Below are 20,590 nucleotides of genomic sequence, written 5' to 3'. Positions count from 1 at the left end.
GTAAGGCGAATGCCCTACCCGCTGTGCTATCGCTCCAGCCCATATTGCACAAATACACGTGTATACATATCTCTACATGAGCAATTCAGCTGGCTCAGGTCTATTTTTTCCCTTCGTTAGGAGGTTATGTTAACTGAGTTACCTGCCGCCATATTGTTTAACCCACTGCAGTGCTTCCTTGGCTCATCCACTCCCCAGGGATACTTACAATTCCCCGTGCCTGTGTTAAACTCCTCTGTGCTGTGCTTGCCCTGCACTGTTTCCCAGTCCGTGACTGTCTCCTCACTCTCTGATGGTTCTGCTTACCTATATAAAGTCTGTTTAAGTTGGAATAAAAGTTGTTGATTATTGTCTGGTGATCTGTCTGCAACCTATTTCTCATCTAGCGGGGGACTACCAACCTGTCACTGTAGAAAGATCACACTCACTCACTCACACACACACACACACACACACACACACACACACACACACACAGTCACACACACAGTCACAGACTCTCTCCCTTCTCCTCTCTATAAATAATGCATATATGTGTATTCCCAACCTTACAGATCACACTGTCCCTAAGCATTGCATAAATACATGTGTATACACATCTCTACAGGTACACAAACACTCCTCTGTAAATACTGCATAAATACGTGTGTATACACATCTCTGCACAGATACCCCTCCCCATTGGAGGCTGCCAGCCTGACATAGATGACTGCGGATTTATCCATGAAAACAAACAGAAAAACATACTTCCAAACCAAGACATTCTTATTCTGAACCCTAAATTTACTAGGAAGAATTCTTTTTTTTTTGGTTTTGGTCTTTAGTGAAGTATGAGCTTGTTGTGGTCAAATAAAATTTCAGGGCTATAAAACAGAAAACATCAGGACTTTAAAAATTTCCTTCTCTGTACTGGTTCAGTGCACCTTTCACGAGGTTTCTAATTGTGAATTTGGACACCCTTGAGGGGAATCACAGTGCTGAGAAATATTTTCAGTGTTTACCAACCAGTCTCTACATAGAACCAGAAACAGGCATGCTTTTTCTTCCCCAGAATTATCCAAACACATCAGTTAACTTTGTGTCAGCGTTTTGGGAGTGTGTGTGTGTGTGTGTGTGTGTGTGTGTGTGTGTGTGTGTGTGTGTTTGAGAGAGAGAGAGAGAGAGAGAGAGAGAGAGAGAGAGAGACAGGGACAGAGAGAATATTCTGGAAATCTTGCCAGTTATAATTAATCTGGATGGACATGCTGTAATTGAAGATCTATTCATGGAAAGAAGTCTTCCCCCAAGTTGGAATGCAATTCAGTGGTAGGTTTAAGAATGGAGGGAAAAATGCATGTGGTGTTGGGTCTTGAACTTGGAGATTCACTCATGCCTGACATGTAATATACCACAAGAGAATCAACCATCTCCCCTAGCCCAATTCCATACATTTGTCTTCACTGGCACTTCTTAAGTACGACTGGGTACGTCCAGTGTACAGATATAACTGCACTGTCTCTGTACTTAGAAGCAAAGATTTCAGAGCTAGAGAGAGCACAGAGGATAAGGCACTCTTGCATGCAGCTGACCGAGGTTCAGTTCCTGGCACCTGCCGGATGATGCCTCAGTGCAGAGTGAGGAGTAAGCCCTGAGCACAGCCGGTGTGGCCACAAACCAAAAACAAAACAAAAAGAACTCATAGTCAAAGAAGGATAGATCTGTAAGTATAAATCAAGATTTACTCACTTGCTCCTCTAGGCAGAGGAGCTAAGCCAGGCTCCCACCCAGTTCTTGTAACAGCACCCTTTCAGATGCCTGAGGCCAGGATCAAATCAACCCAAAAGCCACAATCAGCAAGGGGAGGTGACTCAGAGACCTGCTCCTGCAAAAAAAGTCCCCAAGATTTGGTCTACCCTGAGTGGTTAGCTCACCGTGCCAAGCACTGGCTGGAACCCTCAGCAGAGCCCTCACGTACTCCCCCCGCCCCTCATCCCCCTCACCCCCCCCCCCCGCCCCCAAGAGGGCAGGGCGCTGGCCCAAGGGACCTCCATGCAGCTCTGAGGTGAAGGAGTCATAGAAGTTCGCTCAAAGCAGAGGCAGAGGGACTGGAGAGAGAGGTTAAGGCACTTGTCCTTCATGTGGCTGCCCCTGGTTTGATTCTAGGCACTCAAATACAGTCCCCTGAGCACTGCCAGGTGTGGCCCAACTCTGCACCCCCCACCCGCCACGGCCCCCTATTTACAACAACAGCAACAACAAAAACCAAAACCAGAAAAGGAGACAGAATCCTTAATCCACCTGGGGTCCGAATCACAGGCAGAAGACTAAAACTCAGGGTCCAGTTTTCTCCCTCAGCCCCTTGAAGGCTGGCCTAAGGGTGCATCCAGGACCCTCCTAGGGCGCAGATTTAGGGGAAATCCTGCCAGGACCCAGAGGCAGGGACACAGCGGCCTCCTGGCCCCATGCCCTGCTGACCCCTTAGCCAGTCCATGAAGGGTTAATGCAAAATGGGTCTCACGCTGTGTTGCTGCTTGTGCAGATATTTGTTATGGTGAACCCGAACCCCTGTCATTCAGCCAACAGTACTGTTGGGTAAACACCCACAAAGTCAAGGGGCTTTCTCTTCCCAGCCGGTTCTCTCCACATGGCCCTGAATCTGGCAGTGGCTCCCAGAGCACCTTGGGCTGCAGGAGAGGTGAAGCCTTGGGTTCCCCAGGGGGATGGGATGACTGGGGGGTAGTATTCTCTGGCTATGTGGCAGCATAACAGTACACATTAAGAATCTCTAATGGAGTTGGAGCAATAGCACAGCGGAAAGGGCATTTGCCTTGCAAGCGGCTGACCAGGGTTCGATTCCCAGCATCCCATACGGTCCCTCGAGCACCGCCAGGATTAATTCCTGAGTGCAGAGCCAGGAGGAGCCCCTGAGCATCGCTGGGTGTGACCCCCCCCAAAAAAAGCAAGAATTTCTCATCTGGTTTCTTTCAAATAAGCATGATATGCTTATACTTTTTTTTTCTTCCCTTAACAGGTGGGTGGAGGAGATTCTGGAAACCCAAAACCCAAAACCAAGAAGCAAAGCCTTGCAACCTGCACATTCAGCACATTCATCTGTCTCTGGGGTGTCCACCAACCCCCCGCCGCCCCCAGACAAAGGACGGGCAGCTCAAGGCCCCAGTACTGCCAATCTGGCCTCCTCTGACCCAACTCTTGGAGGGATTTGGCAAAAACTGGCTGGTAGATGGGAGGAAAGTGAAGAGAAGCAGCTCCACCAGGAGCCTGGGTTTCGGCGTGTTTGGCAGTGTACATGGTGCTTTCACGTCCATTCTCTAGTTTCAGAAAATCCCCGGGATTGGCGCTGCAAGGGACCCTGGGTATGGTTTCACCCAGGGTTTCGCCACCTCATCCTCTGTGGGCATTTGGGCGTGATGGCTCAGTGCTGTCCGGGTACATTATTGGTTCTCTCATAGGATTTCTGTCCCTCTCCCCATTAGATGCTGCGACTCCCCACCACACCACATTATGACCACCAAAATGTGTTTCTTAGCAGGAAACAATGTTTCCTGGCAGGCAAACTTGCTCCCCAGAACCACCAAGGGGGCCTGGCTTGGCATTAGAAACAGATTACAGATTTGCTCCCCCCAGCATTTCCACTTAACAGAGGGGCAAGAGGCTCCTTTCACACTCCCCACTCCCAGTCAGGCACTGCATCCTGATCTGACTCTTCCCCCTCTCCACTCCCAGCAGGCACTGCATCCTGCACTGCATCCTGATCCAACTCTTCCCCCTCCCCACTCCCAGCCTGGCACTGCATCTTGATCTGACTCTTCCCCCTCCCCACACCCAGTTGGACACTGCATCCTGATCTGACTCTTCCCCCTTCCCACACCCAGTGGGCACTGCATCCCGATCTGACTCTTTCCCCTCCCCACACCCAGCAGGCACTGCATCCTGATCTGACTCTTCCCCCTCAGAAGATGAACACCCCAGAGTTCAAAGTGGCACTCCTTTGATTCCACTGCTGGCTGAAATTGGCTGGAAACCTACAGGTTATCTTTCAACCAAACTACCACCACCAAGTCCTGTTGGGCTCCTTCGGTGTTCAGTTGGGGCTAGTTGGTCGGTTGCCCACCAACCAGCAGTCTGGGTTTGCGCACAGGTGCGCACACACACACCACTTCTGCAGCCATCTGCGGATCTGCCCAGCTAAGCAGGTGTCTTGTTTAAACCCAGCCCCTCCACTTGACTAACATGGGAATTTAGATTCGATTTTCTTTTTTTTTTTATGCTTTTTGGGTCACATCCGGTGATGCACAGGAGTTACTCCTGGCTTTGCACTCAGGAATCACTCCTAGCGGTGCTCAGGGGGCCATATGAAATGCTGGGAATCAAATCCGGGTTGGCCACGTGCAAGGCAAACACCCTACCCACTGTGCTAGTGCTCCAGCCCTAAATTTGTTTTTTCCTGACTCAAAATATTCCCCCAGGCTTTCCACAATAACGTGAAAGCCACCACACCACAGAGTTAGACTTTTAGAAAATTTGTTTTTAAAACACATAGCAATCACCAAACAATGTGATTCTGGATCCTAGTTTATTCACTGGTACTAAAAACAACTTTCATAGCAAAAAAAAAAAAAAAAAAAAAAGGAAAAAAGAGGCATAAGCAGGCATCAGATATGGGTGCATTTCTTCATTCACTCATTCACTGAATGCTGCATAAAGCAAGTCCGACTGGGCTGGGGGCTTGGGAACACAGCAGAAACAGCGCCACAATCCTGGGGGTGCCTGGTCTCTCAAGGGTGGATATGACCGTCTGGGGTGGGGGGTGCAGAGGGGAGCTCTAAGCGAAAGGGGGCAAGCACACAGAGGCCCACGGAGGCTGCACAGGTTCTTAGAACATGTGTGAGGACTGAAGTAAGAAAGAGGCTTCATAAAGTGTCCGGGTGTCAGTGACCCAGGCATCAAAACTGAGCCAAGGCAGTGACCCAGCTCCAAAAGGTGGGCAAGGGTGGGAACAGGCCAGAAGCACTCTGTGAGATGCTCATATCGTGGGCATATAGTGCGGAAGCTCCCGCCAGCCGGATCCTGAGCAGAGCTACCCAGCACCCACCCTGTCCCGCCTTCCTATAAAGGCTGATGAAATCTCCCCACACCAGCTTTCCGGGAGGCTAGACCAACCTTAAAAGAGACTCCATTTAAAGTCACTGGCACGTTCAGGTCATACTTTCAGCTTTAAAAACGGAGAGAATTAAAGCCTTAAATGGAAATATTTAAAGACCAGAATTCACAGAATCCAAATGTTTTAAGTGTAAGGATAAAGAGCCAGCCTCCCTGGATGCACAGGGTGCCCCCCACCCCATCTCACCCCACTAAAAAGCCAACTGCTGCCCTCTAGTCAAAGAGTCTCCTGGAACCTCAGTCTGATCATCTATGAAATGGTGACAGGTGGCTCGCTTTGCGATGCGGTGAAGATGATAAGCCTGATAGTGTCTGGCCACAGTCAATGCTTAGATCTCATTATCTGTGTTGTCAAGGTCATTTCGGCTGATCCAAACTAGCAGATGCTTTTCACTAATTTTTTTTCTTTTTCTTTCTTTTTGGGTCACACCCGGCAATGCACAGGGGTTACTCCTGGCTCTGCACTCAGGAATTACTCCTGGCAGTGCTCATATGGGATGCTGGGAATCGAACTGGGTCGGCCATGTGCAAGGCAAACACCCTACCTGCTGTGCTATCACTCCAGCCCGCCCACTGATTTTCTCTTGATAGAGCTCTAGAGCCAGAGCCGAGAAGTATAGCTTTTCTGCCGGAATGTATAGGTGAAAGAACTGAGGGGGTTTACTTCGAGGCTTTTGTGGGATGAACTAAGAGGCAATCTCTATAGTTCTTATTGTCAACATGTATATGGGGTAGTGCTTTAACATACTATACATGTGATGTTGGTATAGTTTTAGGACTTACTCATTAAATGTAGGGGGTCTAAAAAACTGTTTAACTATGTGCATTAAAATGAAAACTTTGAATTGAAGGGGGAAAATCCCGGGCACAATATTCTCAGAAAAACTCTGTACCAGCATTTGATAATATGAATTGGTATTTAGATGGAATATTAATTTTGGCATAACGATATCCCTTACTTTGAAAAAGAATTCACAACAGAACTTCTTTAGGTAGGAAGTGGCCCCTGTCATTTAGAATGATTCAAGATTTCGGAAAAAAATTCTTATGCATCTCTTCCTTGTATAAGTTTACTCTGTGTGTGTGTATGTGTGTGTGTGTGTGTGTGTGTGTGTGTGTGTGTGTGTGTGTCTGTCTGTCTGTTTGTCAAAAGTTCTGTTGAAGGAAACTGAGCACAGGCAGGCTTAGGGCATAATCATAAGTAGAGAGCGGTAAAGATAAAAGTTTTTATTGAGATGATGATCTGAGTTTAAACCTCCATTTGATGGCTCACAGTTTTACGTTCAAACAAAGCAAAATAAAACCCAACCCAGGGTGGGAGCAATGGTACAGTGGCAAAGGCACTGGCCTAGCATGCAGCTGACCTGGGTTGGATCCCTGAGCAGAGCCAGGAGTATACCGTGAGCACCGCCAGGTGTGACCCCAATATAAAACAAACAAAACCCACAATCTTCACCCCACAGTATCCCATCCCCACCCCCAGTCACCATGGGGTGGCCAGGATAATCCCTCACAGTGTGGGGCCAAAACAGCACCCCCTCCTGGGGCCGGCACTGAACCTCCAGCCGGTTATCACTGGGAAGGGTTGCCAGTGTCCTAAGCACAGCTTGGGAGACCCCCAAAATAAATAAGTATGAAATACAAACATTTGGAGGGAGGCCAAAGTGATAGTTTAACTGACTCGAACCCCGCCTGGTTTGACCAGAGTCGCAGCCCAGAGCTGGGAACAGGCCCCAAGGTCCACTGGGTGTGGCTCAACAGGCAAATGAACAGATTGAATAAATATGTACAGGGTGCATTTTCATCTATTTTGTGTCTGGGCACCACCCGGTGGTGCTCTGGGCTTGCTCTTGGCTCAGAGCTCAGGTCACCCCTGGTGGGCTCGAGGGACCATACGGGATGCTGGGATCGAACCCAGGTTGGTGGCGTGCAAGGCAAATGCCCTCCCTGCTGTACTATTGCTCCTGCTCCTGTATTTTCATTTTAGTTTCTCTCTCTCTCTCTCTCTCTCTCTCTCTCTCTCTCTCTCTCTCAAGCAAGATCATTTAAGTGGGGTCTGCTACTGATACTCTATGTCAACCATGGTCTGCTATGAGCATGTCATACACAGCATGAGGACATGATATGCAGTTGTGTGCGTCAACCTTTTTCCAACTCTGGCCCCTTTGTTTTCTAACTTAGGGCGCCATCCTACTGGTTGGCCCCCGAATCTTATGCTGTGCCTCTCATTACGTGACTTTTCGCTTGAGGTCCCCTTAGAGTATCCTGGGGGCTCCTAGGGGCCTCCAGTCAGAAATGCTGGACTCGGGGATCTCTATTACCTGCTGGTAGGATGTTCAATCACCAGTACATAAGAATGCCTGTCTCACAGCCATGGAGTATAGCATGTTCGGTGCTTGCTTACATGCGACCAACCCTGGTTCAATGCCTGCAACTATATCCGGTCCCCCCAGCACTTTCAGCAGTGATCCCTGAGCACAGGGTCCAGAGAAAGACTGGAGCACGGCCAGGTGTGGCTCAACAACCTCACTCACCTCCGCCACAAAACAAAACAAAACAGAATGTCAGTTTCTGTGTAAGAAAAAATGACAAGCTGCCTCTGAGAACAAAGGCTCTGAAATAGGGTGACACGGCCAAACATTAGTTTCAGTTTTAGGTGTGACCTTCTGATTCTCTTTGGTCAACATTAGTCATTTCAGTTGTGACTCTGAAACAGTATCTGTTGCCACAGGAAAAACCCAGATCCTGTTTGGCGTCCTTGCCCTTGCAGAGGGGGCAACAGTCACGGGGAAACAGCAAAGGCCAAGGAAGCCCCACGACATTTGGGGTATTTGGGAAATGAAAATATTTCTAGATACCACACTACTTCATGATAGCATCAGTATAATAGGCTCTTTGTGAGAAAAATACATAAAAGGAAATAAACTTCCCAGTGGGAGACAAAGACAGTATGTGTGAAAACGCAACTCAAGGGGCTGGAGAGAGAGTGGCTGGATAGTGGGCAGGGTACTTCCTTCGCACAGTGGACCTAAGTTTGATTCCCAGCACCCTAATATATCCCTGGGCCCCACCAGGAATACACTCAGACATACAGAGCCAGGAGTAAGCCCTGAGCACTGCCAGGTGTGGTCCCAAAGCCAAATAAAATTTAACTTAAGGGTTTAAATGCACTGAGTACGTGCTGTGTATGTAGTAGGTATAATTTGGGTTCGGCACAGCTGTGAGCAACCCCTACTGAGACCTAAGCTAGGAGGAGCCCCCAAGCACCAAGGGGGATGGTCTCAACCCACCCACCCCCTAAAAATAAATAAAATCCGGACTCCATTTTCCTTTTTTTTTTTTTTAAAGCTTTGCAACTTTATTTCACGGTGATTCAATAAAAAATAAAGTCATAACTTAAAAAAAAGAGGGGAGATGTGAGCGGCACATGTGTGGCACTGTGTACATGGGCAACACATGCATGTGGGCAGCACAGGCACGTGCTTAAGAGTTCTTTGATAGTTACTCATTGACTGTTTAAATACTAGCTTTTGGGACTGGAGAGACAGCACAGCGGGTAGAGCATTTGCCTTGCACGCGCCCCACCTGGGTTCGATTCCCAGCATCCTATATGGTCCCCTGAGCACTGCAGGAGTAACTCTTGAGTGTAGAGCCAGGAGTAACCCCTGTGCATAGCCAGGTGTGACCCAAAAAGCAAAAAAATAAAACAAAAAACAAAAAACTAGCTTTCTGGCTTATCTAAGTGAATTTTGGAGGCTTATATGATTCAGTGAATAGAATCTTACTGCAAAGTTGACTAAGCTTAAATCTAATGCACAGCAGCTCAATCCACAGTCATAAAAGTTTGGAAGAGAAAGGAAAAAGCACCCAGTGTTCCTTGGTGTATGCAGGAAACACTTGTTGCTGTGTTTGTGTGCGTGTGTGTGTGTGTGGAGGGGGGGGAGTGTATTTGTGAACACTGTATTTGTGCCCGCCTCGATCAACTTCATTGGCTATACCTTTGGTTTCCCAAGACTTTTAGAAATAAGGATATTTCAGAAATCTCTTTATAGGAGGAAAAAAAATTAAATTCACCATTATAAACTGATTTTTGCTATTTTTGACTACATCCACGATCTTTTCCGCTGAAGTGTTAGAAAATTCACAACATTAAGATTGATTTCACTGGCTTATACTCAAGTCTAACTCAGAAAGTACAGCTCTCTATTCAGCATCCCTAGTGTTTGGCTCTGAATGAATCCTCTAGTAAAGCACTGAATGAATACAAGAACCAATAAATGGCCAGCATTTTTTCCAAGAAAACAAGCTAGAAGGCAATGCTACAAAGAGAATTCTAATGGATTAATTTTTCTGTGCTGCAGTGTTCAAGGCTTTTTCTCGGCTCTATGAAGAAGAGCCAAGGTCCTGGTGACTGCTGAGTGGTGGTATCCGGTATTGAAACCTGGTCAGCTGTCTGCTAGGTATTATCTCTCTGGCCTGAGAATGTTATTTTTATATATCATCATTAGATAAATGGGTCTGCACACATTTTACACTATTCAACTGTTGTGATTCACCTGCATCTAAAACTATATATTAAAAAGAGTCATACCAAATAGGTCTGGTGCTTTTTTTTTTTTTTGGCTTTTTGGGTCACACCTCGTGATGCACAAGGATTACTCCTGGCTCTGCACTCAGGAATTACTCCTGGCAGTGCTTGGGGGACCATATGGGATGCTGGGAATCGAACCCAGGTCGGCCGCGTGCAAGGCAAACGCCCCACTTGCTGTGCTATTGCTCCAGCTCCAGTCTCACAAATGGAGTAAAAAAAACCTAAATATTCACTGTTTGCAAGAGGCCTCAAGTTTGGCTCCAGCACTAAAATAAAGTATGGAAGGACCACATTGATTACAAATATTAACCTCATTATAGGCTTAATGCTAATGGCAGGCACTGCCAGGGTGCTATGGAACTACATGACTTCCCTGCCCGCACCCCATCCTCCCACTTAGTCTATCAGCATAGCTTTTACTATACTGTTGCAGAGAATGTATGTCACCAGGAAATAGGTGGGAAGGGAGTGTCAGGCAAACGGCAGCTGCCAGATGCTCTTTTAGGCCTTAAGAGCAGCTGACTGTGAAAGTGATAGTGCTCATACTCCGATTAGCATCGGGTGAGAGCCCTTTCCTCCCTGGCATTTCCATGCTCTTTGGTGATTTAGTGCAAGACAGAGGATGGGTCTGGACAGGACAGAACGTGGGTTCTAAGTTCCTCTGATATCAACACTAGACTACAAAAGTTCACTAATGTAGACATTTGAAATCCAAGATTTTTTTCCTATATATTTAAAATGTTTTTTGGTCTTTCAGGGTCACACCCTGGCTCTGCACTTAGGAATTACTCCTGGCGGTGCTCAGGGGGCCATATAGGATGTCAGGGATAGAACCCAGGGCAGTCATGTGCAAGGAAAACACCCTACCCACTGTACTATCACTTCGGTCCATGAAATCCAAGATTCTTGATCCATCAATGTCCTTCCATCTGGCACAGAGTGGGCCACACAGGAAGCAAGAAGAAGGCAGAGAAACAGTCCCTGCTCAGCTTTTAGTGAAGCAAGAAACAGTCCCTGCTCAGCTTTTAGTGAAGCAAGAATCTCTACTCCTGTCTTTTGTCTTTTTTCCTTCTCGTGTGCTTTTTCTTTTTTTTCTTTTTTAGCTTGATTCCTCCCGCTCCCACAACTCAAACTCACATATAATATCCCCGGGCTTTTAAATGCGATTACCTTGGTTAATAAATACCCCAGAGTGACATATAGGAACAGAGCAATGCTACTATGATTACATGTTCACTTTAATCCTTGTTTAAACACACACACACACGTGTGTGCATGCACGCACACACACACACACACACACCACTTTTTAATGGGTGGTATTGACCATTTGAACAAAATGTAGTTAAGGTTTAAAACTGGGGTGGTGGTAGAGAGATAATAGAGTGAGTAAAGCACTTGCCTTGCATGCAGTTAACCTGGGCTTGATTCCTGGTACCACATATGGCCCCTGAGCCCAACCAGGAGTAAGTCTTGAATACTGTCAGTTCTGGTCTCCTTAAAGACCACCATGCTCCCCTACTCCCCAATCAACTGAGGTTGGGATGAGTGTATATATATATATAATTATATATAATATATATAAAATTATATATAATTATATATATAATTATCACAAATTATTTAAATGCTAAATTAATTTTTAAAATGAATAAATCTGTGGTATTTGGGAAAATAAACAAGTTGCTCTGTTTTGAGAAAATATATTAAAAGGAGGAGAAGAGAGGGTGGCGAGGAGAACCAGTGGTCCCTTTAACTAGGCAGTTAAGTTAGTGGGAAATTTACATGAAAGTTACCCAGAAAGTAGGACTATGTTGATGAAACTAATGAACTATGGACTTAAATTAAGAGGAAAAATAGACAGAAAAATACATCCATATCTGAAGTTTTAGTGCCCTCAGAGCACTGAAATAAAAGAGGAAGTGGCAGGAAGCTTACGGCTGTTTTGTTCTATTTTGTTTTAGGGATACATCCTGGGAGCTCAGGGGTCACTCCTGGCTCTGCACTCAGGAATTACTCCTGTCAGTGCTTGGGGAATCTTATGGGATACCAGGGATTGAACCTAGGTCAGCTGTGTACAAGGCAAGCACCCAACCTGCTATATTAGCACTCCGGCTCTAGGAAGCTTATGATTTTCCATGCTTATCAAAGTCCTGGCCTTACTGTGGACACATTAATTGCCATTTAAATCTTGCAAGTTCTGTATTGTACCTGGAATTCGTATTTCAATCAAAAAAGCAAAGATAGTAAAACCATCCCTATTTGAGGTGGTCATTTATTTATTCCCAGTCTTACAAGGAAATAACTGGATATTCTTAGAATGAATAAAGTGTGAAGTGGGCTGGAGTGATAGCACAGCGGGTAGGGTGTTTGCCTTGCATGCAGCCAACCCGGGTTCAATTCCCAGCATCCCATATGGTCGCCTGAGCACCGCCAGGAGTAATTCCTGAGTGCAGATCCAGGGGTAACTCCTGTGCATCGCCGGGTGTGATCCAAAAAGCAAAAAAAAAGTGTGAAGTGACTTTAATGCTGTTGGGGAAATGCTGCAAACTGCGTATGAGAGCCTTGCAAATCACTTTTAGAAAAACATGCGCCACATGTATTTTCTAATCTTCCCGCATCAGAAATTATCCCCACACCCTTACTTTCAAATCCCCCTTCAGGAAAAAGGAAAAACAAAGAGTGAGCCTTTATACGAATCTTTAATTTCTCTCTTATCAACTGTCCTTTTGAACACCCAAGAGGGAGTGTAGAGGATCAGAGCGTTTATATCTATAGGTATGAAAGTGAGGCTCTTAGGAGACTGAACACCAACCTACAAAGGAACTGGACACCTATGACAACACAGTGTTCGCATGCTAAGAATCTGACTCCCATGGCGCAGCCTCCAACTCTGCATCCCACCAATGGGGCTGTGATCACTGCTCAGAGAACAGCCCCTGGATCCTGATAGCAACAGGTGAGGCAACCTGCTTCTCCAAGTTCCCATGATGCAGGGAAACTTACCTTCACATGATATGTTGCAGGCACATATAAGTTGTTCTTTTTTTAAATTTAAGCCTTGCTTCATTCTATTATTTATTTATTTATTGTAATCAATCCCCGTGAGGTGCAGTTACAGACTTACTAACTTTCGTGGTTATGTTTCAGTCATAAAATGCTCAGTACCCATCCCACCACCAGTGCCCATTCTCCACAACCAATGATCCCAGTGTGCCTTCCCCCACCCTCCACCCCACCCCGCATCTGTGGCAGGACATACCCTTTTGCGCTCTCTCTCCTTTTGGCTGTTGTGGTTTGCAATAGAGTACTGAGTGGCCATCGAGTTCGGTCTATAGTCTATTTTCAGAACGAATTCCCCATTCCGAGCGGGCCCTCCATGCACCCTTTACTTGGTGGTCCCTTCTCTATCTGAACTGCCCTTTTCCCCAGTGTGTGAGGCCAGTGTAAGCTCATATAAGTTCTGTTCGTAACAAAAGAGAACTAGGAAAATGGTTGGGGAAACACTGTATATAGATTAGCTACATAACTATGGTTAATCAAGTTGTGTTTCTCTACAGCAGCAGGAGAAGACTTTATTTTTGTGTCAAAGAGGTCTTAAGTTACAGTTGTCCACAGTCATATTTGGTGTGGGATGTTCTTCTCCCTGTGGCTATGTGTGCAGACATGGAGAACGCACGGACACACAACTGGGCCTTGCCTTTCCCTTCTACATGTGCTGTTCTTTTGTTGGGGGTTTTGTCAAGCATATCTCCATGGAGACCAGGGCAATGGCAGACCTGCTCACTGCTGGCTGAGCCATGGGTTCTCTGGATTTTCAGCTTCCCTATCCTGTCTTCTGGGAAGCCACCCTGGCCTACACCAAGAGGAAAATTAGAGAGGAGCATTGGGCATAAATATATATGTCAATGGCTTCCCTGGCAGACGTACATCTTCAGGGAGACTTGGTAGGATTACAAAGCATCGCATTAAAAAAAAATCCTAGTAGGGGACTGGGGAGACAGAATAGGAGCTAAGGCTTCTGCCTAGTGTGTGGCTAACAGCATCACAAGATGTCAGTCTCCTGAACCCCATCAGGAGTGACTCCTAAAGACAGAGTCAAGAATGAGCCCTGGCATGGCCAGGTGTGACCCCCCAAACCAATTAACCAACTGAACAAAAATCCCATCCTTACCTCACACCATATACTGAAAAATGAACTTGACTTAAAAAAAAAATCAAAGACTTAAATGTAAAAGCTATCACTGTATCACTGTCATCCCGTCATTCATCGATTTCCTCGAGTGGGCACCAGTAACGTCTCCATTCATCCCAGCCCTGAGATTTTAGCAGCCTCTCCTTACTCGTCCTTCCCAGTGCTGCCGTATTGGAGGCTCTTTCAGGGTCAAGCAAATGAGACTCGTCATTGTTACTGTTTTTGGCATATCAAATACGCTACAGGGAGCTTGCCAGGCTCTGCTGTGGGGGCGGGATATTCTTGGTAACTTGCCAAGCTCTCCGAGAGGGACAGAGAGTGTATATAAGAGAATATAAGCAAGTATGTTAAAACCAAACACACGTGTGCCGCTTTAGGTACATCAGTGAGCTAGACTGTAGGAGGTCATGCGTCCACGAATGCACCGTAAATGCGAATGTGAATGTAAAAAAGCTAAGGCTATAAAATAGAAGGAAACACAGAAAAACTTCATGACATTGGAAGTTGCTTGGATTTCTGAACTAGGAACAAGAGCTCAAGCACAGGCAACAAAAATATATGTAAACTGGAGTACACCAAAATGAGAAAGTTCTGCTAATTAAAGGACTCTATCAACAGAGAAAAGATACCATGGAATGGGAAAAAGGAATGTCTAAAAGATGTTAAATGAATAGCCAGAGTGTATGAAGAGCTAATACAACAAGAAAACAAACCACCAATAAAAAAATGAGGAGACATTTCTCCAGTAATGATTCACAAATAGTCAATGAGCATATGGAGAGGACATGAGAGGACAGGAGAGAGGAGAGAAAAGGAGGGGAGGAGAGGAGAGGAGAGGTCTAACTCTGAGATATAACTTGAATAAACCATGAAAACATCATGACAAATTAAATAAGTCACACATAAAAGGACAAATGTGTGCATTCCATGGAATATGTGAAATAATAAAATGTACAAAAAGAAAGGTAGAATGAGGTTACCAGGGGTGAGAAGGGAAAGGAAAATCTAAAAGTTGCTTTCTTTTTTGCTTTTTGGCTCACACCCAGTGATGCACATGGGATTACTCCTTGCTCATGCACTCAGGAATTACTCCTTGCGGTGCTCAGGGGACCATATGGGATGCTGAGAATCGAATCCGGGTCTACCATGTGCAAGGCAAATGCCCTCCCCACTGTGCTACCATGCCAGCCCCCCCGTCAAATTTGCTTTTTATGGGGTTCATAGCTTCACTCTGATGAAAAAAGTTGCAGAGACAAATGGGGTTGTTATGATTTAGTGTGTGTGTGTGTGTGTGTGTGTGTGTGTGTGTATTTGGTGTAATCAAAATGGTAAATCTTATGTTGTGCATATTTTACTACAATATAAAATAAAGTCTAGGAAAACCGTTAAGTGTTAGTATTAAGTTAGTATTAAGAGTTAGAGAGGAGGCTGGAACTATAGCCAAGAGAGTAGGGGCTTGCCTTGCATGTGAGATCCTCTACTGCATTGCATGCAACTGACCTGGCTTTGATACCTGACACCACATATGGTTCCCTGAGCTCTACAGGGAGTGATACCTGAGCAGAGAGCCAGGAGAAAGCCCTGAGCACCACCACTGGGTATGATCCCACCACTACCCACCCCAACTCCTTCAAAAAAGTTTACTTTCATCAGTCCATGATCTCACTGAAAGAAATGTTTTAAGATTGTACAAGAATCTGGCTCACTCCTCAAGCCCATGTTCTCTCTCCCTTGAACAACTATCTCACTTGCCTGTCTGGATATTTCTTTGCCTGCCTATTTCCATTCTAGAGAAGCCTGTGATCTCTCTCAAACATACTTCTCCCTCTCTCTCCTCTTACATCTTTCTAAATAAATTTCAATAAAAACTTTCTTGCTTCACACACACACACACGAAAGAACATACAAGAATCTTACCTAGATTATGTAAAGGACCCTTCCTTGATTTCCACACATTCCAAAGATAATTCTGATGGAAATTCTTTTGGCCCCTATTCTTTAAACTCACACATGCCCAGGATGGAAACATGCTCAATAGGATGAATGTATGTTTTCCATGCAAGAAGCCCAAGCTTGATCCCCGATACTGCATGATCTCCCAGCATCACTGGGAGTGACCCCTGAAGATGACCTCTGAACACTAACAGATGTGGTTCCCAAACCAATTAAATACATACATACAAAGCTCTACATGCTCATGGAAGTAGTAGTTTTTCCTCATGGGCTACAAAGATAGAAGTATCACCAAAAAAAGATGAGAGAGAAAGAAAAAGATTTATACTGTGGATTAAAAATGATTTAGTATGACCTATGCCACTAATGCTACAGTATAAGCATAAATCGTATTGATTTAAGTTTAAGTAGTATATACTTTGACTGATGGGAATCAAAAACTTATGGTCTTCGTTAAATGCAGAAGAAAAAGTCACCAGGGGCATACTCACCAAACACCCAATTTGATTTGCTGGTTCTTTATAGGATGCTGGACAAGAATATACAGGAAAATTCAGGTGCTTGCTTGGGATTTTCAAATCAATTTGTGGAGTCCCCTTTGAGGAAAGTCCTAAGAGGGAAAAGAAAAAAATATTAGATTTTTTTAAATCTAAAATATATCGGATCTTATTTTCAATAAAATCTTCCTCTGTGTGATTGAAATATGGAGTGATTTTCTTCACAAGATGAACTATTGCTATTCTAATCATATACTCTACAAACCAAGATGCACAACCCTTTCTTTCAGCTATCTTTCAGAAAACGAGTTCTTTCTTCCATTTGTGGCATTCGCCTTCTGTCCTCCTTAGAGGACCCAGGACTTCATGATGCACAATACAATGCTTAGGAAGGAAGACACAGTCTATGTTCACAGATGCAAGAGGAGGTGATCATGTTGGGCTAAGGGCTAAAGCTCCCCACCCAAGGGCCACATGTCACCCATGATGAGCCTGTTGTCTTTTGCTTGACACAGAGAGGTTCTCAAAGGCTACTTGGGCAAGCACTCCAGTGATTCCCTACAAACTCATAGCTATTGCTATGACAGTGACTTGCTGGTGTAGGTAACAGCCAGAGAAATAGTATAGCAGTTAAGGTGCCTGCCTTGCAGGTTCAGTCCCAGGCAGGCATCACATATGGTCTCCCAAGCACCACCAGAAGTGGCCCTCAAATAAACAAAAGGACTGTTTAAGTTCAACCTAGGGGGTATTTTTGGATAAAACATAGATAACATTTGGAAACACAATCTGTCTGACTTCAGGACTAGTTTCTTCTCCCAACTCAGAGAGTCCTCATCAAGCCTTCAGAAGCCCCTAACATCTAAATCTGTAAGGTTCAATATGACACAGCAGTTGTGATCCCAGATGGAGCTCCCAGAAGCCTAGAGCTTTGCCTCGAGTTCTCCCATGTCTTAATCTGTGTTCTTAGGCAAATCATGTCACCAATCTGAGCCAGCTCACCACATATTCTGCCCATGATCCACAGGGGCTGCGCGGGGCCGCCAGGACATCTCTAGGGCTACAGAGAATTCAGTTTAAAACCCAGTGAGCAAATGGCCTCTCTAGTTGCTTATAGCACACCCAAATGATTCTACAGCAGCTACTTTTATATCACTATGCCTAGCAAAGCACTAAATGGGAACCACAACCTTGGAGTCGCATACACAGTAAGAAGACTAAATCATGAGCTAGTTTTAATCCTTACTATATCATTGGTCTATTTCTATAATTGCACCTTAAAATAAACCATAAAGAGCTGTGAATCTCTGTATTTCTCAAAGCACAGCATCTATACCCAAATCTGTAACCAATCCCTAAACAATGAATATCAGTATTTGATAAATAACAACTGGTAAGGTCCAGAAACACAAATTTATTGCCAGAAATATGATCTTCCCAAATGATTAGAAATAAAATTAACATAATATTTATTATTCAGCTATTCCTAAGATGAGGGCTGGAGCAATAGCACAGCAGGAAGGGCATTTGCCTTGCACGTGGCTGACAAGACTGACCAGAGTTTGATTCCTCTGCCCCTCTCAGAGAGCCTGGCAAGCTTCCGAGAATATCTCACTCGCACCGCAAAGTCTGGTAAACTACCCGTGACGTATTGGATATGCCAAACACAGTAACAAGTTTCATAATGTTACTGGGCCCGCTAGAGCAAATTGATGAATAATGGGAGGACAGTGACAGTGACTTTTTTTTTAAATCATAAAGCAAAATGCCATATTTGTCTTGTGGCTTCCCATCCCTCTTGACACTATAGTAGGAACCCCCAAGGGTAGTCAACTGGAGAGGTTAAACTTTAGCTCAAATCTTTGGTTTTACTGTGGAGGAAATTTGTCACTGAAACTCACATGCCTAGGTCTATGACACTCTTTGTGGAGGCAGGGTCTGGAGCAAAGAGGCGGTTTCTAGACATTAACTGGGCTAATAAACTCACTCCAACATTTCTGGGAAAGATAAATTCTAGAAAATAGGATTCCTATTAGCAGGGAAGGCACTTAATCCACTAGTGGTATCTTTTATAGATTTTAGTTTGTTGGGGAGGTGGGGGGCGAGCTGGACCACGGCTAGAGGTGCGCAGGACCCTGACCAGGAGACCACATCAGGGTCAGAAATCCATCAGGGTTGGAGAGCGCAAGGCAAACGTTTCATCCCAGGTAGTAGCTCTCTGACCCTTTGTTACTTGTTCCTTGTTTGATTGGAACTTATCTCTGTTTTACAACTTTTGCGAGGTGACAGTCAAATAAGTCTTGAGAGGCATTTTTAAAAAATAGGGGCCGCTTTCAGTGGTGTTCTAGGAGCCAGAGGCCAAGTTACAGCCTTGGCCTAGTGGTGCAGTGCTGGGGATCAAATTAAGGACCTCATGCACCCTGGGCATGTACTCTACCCCTTGGGATATCTCTGGTCATAAAACAGAGAGACATATGGAGAGTTGGGGGATGGGTGTTGGGTCATATCTGGCAGTGACCAGAGGTTAATTCTGCAATGCACAGGGGGACTACATGTGATGCCGGGGATCAAGTTACTGTTGACTGCATACAAGGCAGGGGCCTAAGTTTCTGTACTATTGCTGGGGCATTTTAAAGCCTCCCCTGCCCCCCCCCCACCCGCCCACCTCATCCTTTTCAAAAGGAATGCTTCCAGGCCCGAAAAGAGTACATCGAGTAAGACACTTTCCTTTCAAGAGGTCTACCTGGGTTCGCTCTCTGGCTCCCTTATGTTCCCTCAAGTCCTGCCAGGAATAATCCCTGAGCACAGAGGCAACAGTAAGCCCTGAGCACCACTGGGTGTGATACCCCTCCCCAAAAAAACCAACCAACCAAACAAACAAAAACCACCAAAAGGAATGCTTCCTAAAACATCCCCAGCTTAACTTAATAGCTTAATCTAACTCTTCCCTACTTATGTCACTCATGAGTTTTTAAAGGCAAAGAGCTAGTCTAAACTGAGGTGGAGAATCTACCTGGAAGGCTTGGTCCACAAGTCATGTAACTGCAGCACCAAAGGAAAACTCTAAATAACAAGTAACACTCATGGAGTGGTTCACTCTGCACCAGGCAGGATGCCAAGCATACATTACCTTATTTTCTTATTTCTACAACCCCTGCTCCCACTCCAAGCAAATCCTACGGCTACTCTCATTGTGGAGCTGGGACTGTCTTTCTGTGCCATTTGAGAAGGTCCCTTGGCTGGAAGTGATGAAGCTATGGATCAAGTACTGAAGTGACGTGGAGTCAGAATGTATGCCCTGAACCATTCTGCTCACATGGGGAATCCCAGTTACTTCCGCGGCCGGCCTTAAGCATAGAAAATTCAAATTTGTGCTATGAGGAAATGTGCTAAGTTACACGCTTGCATAGGGTAGTCCAGGCTCCTCCTCAACGTGGCAAAACTGTGAACGGCAACAGGCTGTGAATGGCAACAGTGACTGTCCAGGGCTGCCATGGAAGAATTGTTTCAAGAGTCTCAACAATCTGCTTCAAAGGCATTCAACACATGCTCACCCTGCCTTAGAAATGGTGTTTAATATTTCCGAGGAAAAGTTGAGAATGTCAGCTACCCTTAAACATCAAAAAACAGGGCTGGAGCGATAATACAGTGGGTAGGGCGATAATACAGTGGGTAGGGCGTTTGCCTTGCATGCGACCGACGAGCTGGGTTCAATCCTCAATCCTCAGAATCCCACATGGTCCCCCAAGCACTGCCAGGAGTTAATTCCTGAGTGCAGAGCCAGGAATAACCCCTGGGCATCGCTGGGTGTGAGCCAAAAAGCAAAATAAATAAACAACCCCACCAGGTTACCAATTTGTCCCCTTCATTCTTGAAAAGTCGTGACATCTTAGCTAGTTTTTGAGAAATCAGAGACCTCAACCTAGGGGTAACTACAACCTGCAATTACACTTTCTATGACTCACTCCAAGATATCTAAGCAGTGCATGCCTTCTTTTGCACACTTACCAAACTTACCGACCCTTCTCAGCAGCAAAATTTAAAAGAATGATAAAACCACAGAACTACACTTTTGAAAATATGCACAAATAACTAATTTTCCATGTGCGTTTCGTAGGTGCTGGATCTGGAGATCACTTTCCACCCTCCATCTCTGTGCATTGACATTTGCCTCTTCCCCCACTTCCTTTTTTTTTT

General features: G+C 45.3%; 1 protein-coding gene across 2 annotated transcripts in view; it reads right to left on the bottom strand.

Annotated features, from left to right (window-relative positions):
* RBM47 (RNA binding motif protein 47) overlaps positions 1 to 20,590 on the bottom strand; it is a 172,953-nt gene that overhangs the window by 17,827 nt on the left and 134,536 nt on the right. For both annotated transcript variants that reach the window (XM_056125528.1, XM_056125529.1), the window contains exon 4: positions 16,391 to 16,509. The gene's annotated coding sequence lies outside the window, so the exon portion shown is untranslated. The remainder of the gene's footprint in view (positions 1 to 16,390; positions 16,510 to 20,590) is intronic.

The sequence above is a fragment of the Sorex fumeus genome, unplaced genomic scaffold (assembly GCF_029834395.1).
Source record: "Sorex fumeus unplaced genomic scaffold, SorFum_2.1 ptg000055l, whole genome shotgun sequence".
Taxonomy (NCBI): domain Eukaryota; kingdom Metazoa; phylum Chordata; class Mammalia; order Eulipotyphla; family Soricidae; genus Sorex; species Sorex fumeus.
Note: the sequence above shows the minus strand (reverse complement) of the source record. Positions and strands in the feature narration are given on the sequence as shown.